We start from the raw sequence: 7,446 nt of genomic DNA, 5'->3' as shown, positions 1-7,446 counted from the left end.
GCTACGGGGCGGTAGTCGTTTAGCTCAGTTACCTTGGCTTTCTTGGGAACAGGAACAATGGTGGCCCTCTTGAAGCATGTGGGAACAGCAGACTGTGATAAGGATTGATTGAATATGTCCGTAAACACACCAGCCAGCTGGTCTGCGCATGCTCTGAGGACGCGGCTGGGAATGCCGTCTGGGCCTGCAGCATTGCGAGGGTTAACACGTTTAAATGTTCTACTCACTTCGGCTGCAGTGAAGGAGAGTCCACAGGTTTTGGTAGCGGGCCGTGTCAGTGGCACTGTATTGTCCTCAAAGCAGGCAAAAAAATTATTAAGCCTGTCTGGGAGCAAGACATCCTGGTCCGCGACGGGGCTGGTTTTCTTCTTGTAATCCGTGATTGACTGTAGACCCTGCCACATACCTCTTGTGTCTGAGCTGTTGAATTGCGACTCTATTTTGTCTCTGTACTGGGACTTAGCTAGTTTGATTGCCTTGCGGAGAGAATAGCTACACTGTTTGTATTCGGTCATGTTTCCGGTCACCTTGCCCTGGTTAAAAGCAGTGGTTTGCGCTTTCAGTTTCACGCGAATGCTGCCGTCAATCCACGGTTTCTGGTTTGGGAATGTTTTAATCGTTGCTGTGGGTACGACATCGTCAATGCACTTTCTAATGAACTCGCTCACCGAATCAGCATATTCGTCAATGTTGTTGTTGGACGCAATGCGGAACATATTCCAATCCGCGTGATCGAAGCAGTCTTGAAGCGTGGAATCAGATTGGTCGGACCAGTGTTGAACAGACCTGAGCGAGGGAGCTTGTTGTTGTAACGGTCCTGACCTGTTTTATGTTGTTTTTGTATGTGTTTTTGGTCAGGGCGTGTGTTTTGGGTGGGCAGTCTATGTTTTGTATTTCTAGGTTGGTTTTTGTGTTCGGCCTGGTATGATTCTCAATTAGAGACAGGTGTGTATCGTTTGTCTCTAATTGAGAGTCATACTAAGGCAGCCAGGGTTTCACTGGGGTTTTGTGGGTGTTTGTTCCTGTGTCCTCACAGGACGGTTGAAGGTTAGTCACATTTGTTGTTTTGTAGTTTTGTAGTGTCTTGTTTGCTGTTTTCATTAAAAGATGGCTTATTTCCCTCAATCCGCATCTTGGTCCTATCCATGCTCCTCCTCGTCTAAGGGGGAGAACAACAATGACTGCCTTTACAGTTGTTTTAGTTTCTGTTTGTAGGCTGGAAGCAACAAAATGGAGTCGTGGTCAGCTTTTCCGAAAGGAGGGCGGGGGAGGGCCTTATATGCGTCGCGGAAGTTAGTATAACAATGATCCAAGGTTTTACCAGCCCTGGTAGCACAATCGATATGCTGATAGAATTTAGGGAGTCTTGTTTTCAGATTAGCCTTGTTAAAATCCCCAGCTACGATGAATGCCGCCTCAGGGTGTGTGGTTTCCAGTTTACAAAGAGTCAGATAAAGTTCGTTCAGGGCCATCGTTGTGTCTGCTTGGGGGGGAATATATACGGCTGTGATTATAATCGAAGAGAATTCCCTTGGTAGATAATGCGGTCGACATTTGATTGTGAGGAATTCTAAATCAGGTCAACAGAATGACTTGAGTTCCTGTATGTTGTTATGATCACACCACGTCTCGTTAATCATAAGGCATACCCCTCCGCCCCTCTTCTTACCAGAAAGATGTATGTTTCTGTCGGCGCGATGCGTGAAGAAACCAGCTGGCTGCACCGACTCCGTTAGCGTCTCTTGAGTTAGCCATGTTTCCGTGAAGCAGAGAACGTTACAATCTCTGATGTCTCTCTGGAATGTTACCCTTGCTCGGATTTCATCAACCTTATTGTCAAGAGACTGGACATTGGCGAGTAGTATACTAGGGAGTGGAGCGCGATGTGCCCGTCTCCGAAGCCTGACCAGGAGACCGCTACGTTTGCCCCTTTTACGGCGTCGCATAGGGTCGCCGGCTGGGATCAGATCCATTGTATTGGGTGGAAGGCAAAACACTGGATCCGTTTCGGGAAAGTCATATTCCTGGTTGGAACGATGGTGAGTTGACGTTGCTCTTATATTCAGTAGTTCCTCCCGACTGTATGTAATGAAACCTAAGATTACCTGGGGTACCAATGTAAGGAATAACACATAAAAAAACAAAATACTGCATATTTTCCAAGGAACGCGAAGCGAGGCGGCCATCTTGGTCGGCGCCGGAAGTATAAGATACGTATAAGATCTACTAAGCCTGTGTTTACCACAGACCTTATTTTTGGCGTTTATTCAAAAACGCCATTAATTTTCAAAAAAAATAAAAATACGCTATTAGGCTACTATTGCTCCCTGTTCAGGCATGATTGAATGTCAGGACAATCCTTGTCCTGCAAATAAATTGTATTTTTAGTAGAAAAAAAACATTTTGCTCTCAGTAGGCCTTTAGAATTAAATGTGTAGTGGAGCTTACAGCTACATTATCAACCTACATCACGTGCCCGTCATACGTCTACCTCTACCTCATCATTTACTCAAAAACACAGTTTACACCATCATTTCTCACAAAAGTTTGACAAAATAAAATTCTGCCCATGTCGAACGGATAAAAATGTTGTGAATCTTAAGAAAATGTGTCTTATATATATATTTTTTTTCATTTAACCAGGTAGGCCAGATTTAAAACTGTGACCTGGCCAAGATAAAGCAAAGCAGTGTGACACAAACAACAACACAGAGTTACACATGGAATAAACAAACATACAGTCAATAACACAATAGAAAAGTCTATATACAGTGTGTGCAAATGAGGTAAGATTAGGGAGGTAAGGCAATAAATAGGCCGTAGTGGCAAAATAATTACAATATAGCAATTAAACACTTGAGTGATAGATATGCAGAAGATGAATGTGCAAGTAGAAATACTGAGGTTCAAAGGAGAAAAAATAAATAAATAACAATATAGGGATGAGGTAGTTTGATGGGCTATTTACAGATGTACAGGTGCAATGATCTGTAAGCTGCTCTGACAGCTGATGCTTAAAGTTAGTGAGAGAGATATGAGTCTCCAGCTTCAGTGATTTTTGCAATTCATTCCAGTCATTGGCAGCAGAGAACTGAAAGGAAAGGCGGCCAAAGAGGAATTGGCTTTGGGGGTGACCAGTGAAATATACCTGCTGGAGCATGTGGTATGGGTGGGTGCTGCTATGATGACCAGTGAGCTGAGATAAGGCGGGGCTTTACCTAGCAAAGACTTATAGAGCCAGTGGGTTTGGCAACGAATATGAAGCGAGGGCCAGCCAACGAGAGCATACAGGTTGCAGTGGTGGGTAGCATATGGGGCTTTGGTGACAAAATGGATGGCACTGTGATAGACTGCATACAATTTGCAAGTGTTACAAGTGTTGGAGGCTATTTTATAAATGACATTGCCGATGTCAAGAATTGGTAGGATAGTCAGCTTTACGAGGGTATGTTTGGCAGCATGAGTGAAGGATGCTTTGTTGCAAAATAGGAACCCGATTCTAGATGTAATTTTGGATTGGAGATGCTTAATGTGAGTCTATAAGGAGCGTTTACAGTCTAACCAGACACCTAGGTATCTGTAGTTGTCCACATATTCTAAGTCAGAACCGTCCAGAGTAGTGTTGCTGGATGGGTGGGCAGGTGCGGGCAGCGATCGGTTGAAGAGTATGCATTTAGTTTTACTTGCATTTAAGAGCAGTTGGTGGCCACGGAAGGAGAGTTGTATGGCATTGAAGCTTGTTTGGAGGTTAGTTAACACAATGTTCAAAGAAGGGCCAGAAGTATACAGAATGGTGTCGTCTGCGTAGAAGTGGATCAGAGAATCACCAGCAGCAAGAGCGACATCATTGATGTATACAGAGAAGAGAGTCAGCCCGAGAATTGAATCTTGTGGCACCCCCATAGAGACTGCCAGAGGTCCGGACAACAGGCCCTCCGATTTAACACACTGAACTCTGTCTGAGAAGTAGTTGGTGAACCAGGCGAGGCAGTCATTTGAGAAACCAAGGGTGTTGAGTCTGCCGATAAGAATGTGGTGATTGACAGAGTCAAAAGCCTTGGCCAGGTCTATGAATATGGCTGCACAGTATTGCCTTTTATCGATGGCGGTTATGATATCGTTTAGGACCTTGAGCGTGGCTGAGGTGCACCCGTGACCAGCTCTGAAACTAGATTGCATAGCGGAGAACGTACGGTGGGATTCGAAATGGTCGGTGATCTGTTTAACTTATCTGCTGTTTGTTTCCGTTACACATGTCGCAAGGATTTTTTAGTTTGTTGCTACATTGCTTTTTTTGAATAAACCTGGGTCAATGGAAACCTAGTGTGTAAATATCTATGAAAAGTAGGTTGTTTTATCTGGCACATCCTGCACGGTTTTATCAGATCTTGACAAACCGCTTCCTGTTTACACATTTTTCAAATGTAAAGCATCTAAAAGGTTCCATTATTTCCAATCGAAAACGTAAAATAAAAGTTCATTTTATATTCACCTTGTGCATGAAACAAGTAGCCCAAGATACCAAAAGTAGTGGAGGTGGTGCAGGAAGATAATTGTTGAGTCAATAACAAATCTCTAAATCTCCATTCGAAGCTGAAAGCAAGGCCTTATTTACCTATTGTGAAGGGAATCACTTAATTTACTAAATGTCCTTTTTTTAAACAGAAGATGGTACATTGTGACTTAAAATATTGACAGTACAGACATGTGATTGACTAAAAAGTAAACTTCCTCCAGCCTCAGCTCCATAATGTTAATTATACTAAAGAAACGCTGTGGACGAAGTGAGCATAAAAGGAAAACAGAGGAAAACTCCATTTTAACTCACTTTCATTGAGTTACAACTATTAAGACATTTTGACTGGCTTTAATTTCAAGTTCAATTCATGATTTGAAAAGAACCTCCACAGAAAACAATGGCGATTTCAGTTCCTCCCCTGATCTGACTAATCTAAATGGAATTGCTGTGAACTCGACATTACACATGTATATAAACTTCATGTGTCAATAACAATGAAACCTTCACACAGTTTGTGGACCGTAGATTGTCAGCATATCTGGTCAAAATAAGGTACATAGCAGTTTTAGCAAACTAACACCGGCTAACATGAAGTCATAAAAAATATACTCAGGAAAATATATTAAGGATTTTATCGGACAGTATAAAGTGAGGAAGTGCACCAGAGATTTCATATGAAAATACTATTTATTTAAACTATGGTCAAGTTTGGTACTACTAGTCTAGTGAAACACATGTAGCTCCGATTTTTATATTTAACTAGGCAAGTCAGTTAAGACCAAATTCTTATTAACAATAGCAGCCTACCGGGGAACAGGGGGTTAACTGCCTTGTTCAGGGGCAGAACGACAGATTTTAACCTTGTCAGCTCGGGATTCGTTCCAACAACCTTTCGGTTACAACGCGCTAACCACTAGGCTACCTGCCGCCTCAGGTCGTGTCAGCTTTGGGACCGTGGTGACTATGTAGGAAAAAACACAAACACACACACAAACATCAGCTTACATACATTATTGTAAACTACACAACAAAGGTTTTCATTGTGTGTACAACATGGTTATTTACCAACATGTAGTAGGGATTTCAAGCTAAAACAGTACCTCATGTCTTCAACAATCTGAAAAACACTAATACAATGCCACTCACTGTTTTTCTGCAAGCAGTATTCAAGCTTTAGGTCTATGTACACAACACGTTTTCACCCCCTGGGGTAAAGTAAACAAGTTTCATGAAATGTGTGTGTGTGTATATGTCGAGGTCAACCACCTTAGCTAACAATTTTATGAATAAGTGTGTGTGTGTGTGTGTGAGAGAGAGTGAATTAATGTGTGTCGGGCCGTCTATATGTGCTAGCTGTGGCTATGTTAAGATAAACCCCAGAAGCTGTTATATAGTCTGTGTCTGTGTGTCCACCTGTGTTACCTGTGTTGTCTGGCGAGATCAGAGTTGAGGTAAACCATAGTAGCTATGATATCATCTCTATACATGTGTGCCAGGTCCTCAGGCAGAGCCAACATGGATGCCAGTCTTTCCTGGCAGAGCTCTCCGTACTCCCCTGTGCCCAGGGCATGTCTGATGAGGTGTGGCAGCGTTGTGGTCCAGGATGGGCATGGCGCTGGCACAGCGTTTCAGCAGCAGCTCTTGTCTCTGGCCCAGCTTCAACTGTCTCTCAGCCGGGGAGACTGGAGCACGCAGGACAACAGTTTAGTAGATGAGAACTGATAAAAGGATAAATGCACATGGACAAAACACAGACACACAATTTTTTGAAGTTCCCGCTGTCGTGACTGTACTTTCGTTATTCTGAAGACTGTTATTTATCGAATCAACTAACTATGTTTATCTGTTACCCGATTAAATTAATCATTTAACAATTAACTTGGGGCACCACGAGAGCAGTTGTTTATAGCATTACCATCTCCCGAATTAAACTCTAAAGGTCTTTACCTATCACATCTGTAAAACATTTAACATATTAATCATAACCTCTTATCATATTATAATTCTGAACAGTCGTAACCTCCTGCATCTGCAAAAAACCCAGCCCTACATATGATTCAGTATTACACAAATTGGTTTAATTATTTTTTTACTAGCTAACTAAATAATAACACAGAGATACATACACACTTAATATATTAGGAAAATGTCCCTAGCGGACTGACACAATATGTTGGCTTTGTACACAACGACACGGAGAGGTTGAGAGAGAAAGAGACACTTATCATTGATACTTTTTAGAAACTATTTTCACAGTAATCATATACTTTGCACACAAACCGCCGCAAGTTTGAAGTAAGAAATCTTGAATGTATTTACGAGTGAATGCCTTCGTTTGTCGTGGATCTCTGTCGGAACCAGCCCTCCCTAGAAAGGGTGATGGGACTTTCAGCGGCACACTTGTATGGCTCTGATTGTCCGAAAGGTGTCACCCCTTTCCCGTCTTCTACTGTTCTTCACTCTGGACGATCCTCCTTGGAAGAGTTCAAACCATTTTAGACATGGGCTGCAGCTCCCCGTCTTTCCTGGTCTGGGAGGTGAGTTTATTTTCTTCACCTAGTGTTGAAGTTCAAAGTTCCAACCATTTCAAATGTGTAGCTACGTGAAGTGTGAAGCGCTTTTCTGGTCTAAATGTTAAATTCTTTACCAATCCTTTTATGCAATCTGGCTGACAGGGATGATTCCGTTAGGCTAACACGCTCTCTGACCTCACTCGGGGCGTGGCTACTTACTTACTGTGAGTTTATAGGAGACAAATTTTATTATCACTCCTAAAATCGCATTCATATTTTAACAAAAATACTTTCATAATTGTTTATATTTCAAATTCGGATGACTTCACAAAATGACAACCCATATGCCATGATTATTCTTTAGATCTATTCAGATCATTCCCCATGTTTGTATGTTAGAAATATTGTTCCAGT

This window comes from Salvelinus fontinalis, chromosome 9 (genome assembly GCF_029448725.1).
Source record: "Salvelinus fontinalis isolate EN_2023a chromosome 9, ASM2944872v1, whole genome shotgun sequence".
NCBI classification, from domain to species: domain Eukaryota; kingdom Metazoa; phylum Chordata; class Actinopteri; order Salmoniformes; family Salmonidae; genus Salvelinus; species Salvelinus fontinalis.
Note: the sequence above shows the minus strand (reverse complement) of the source record.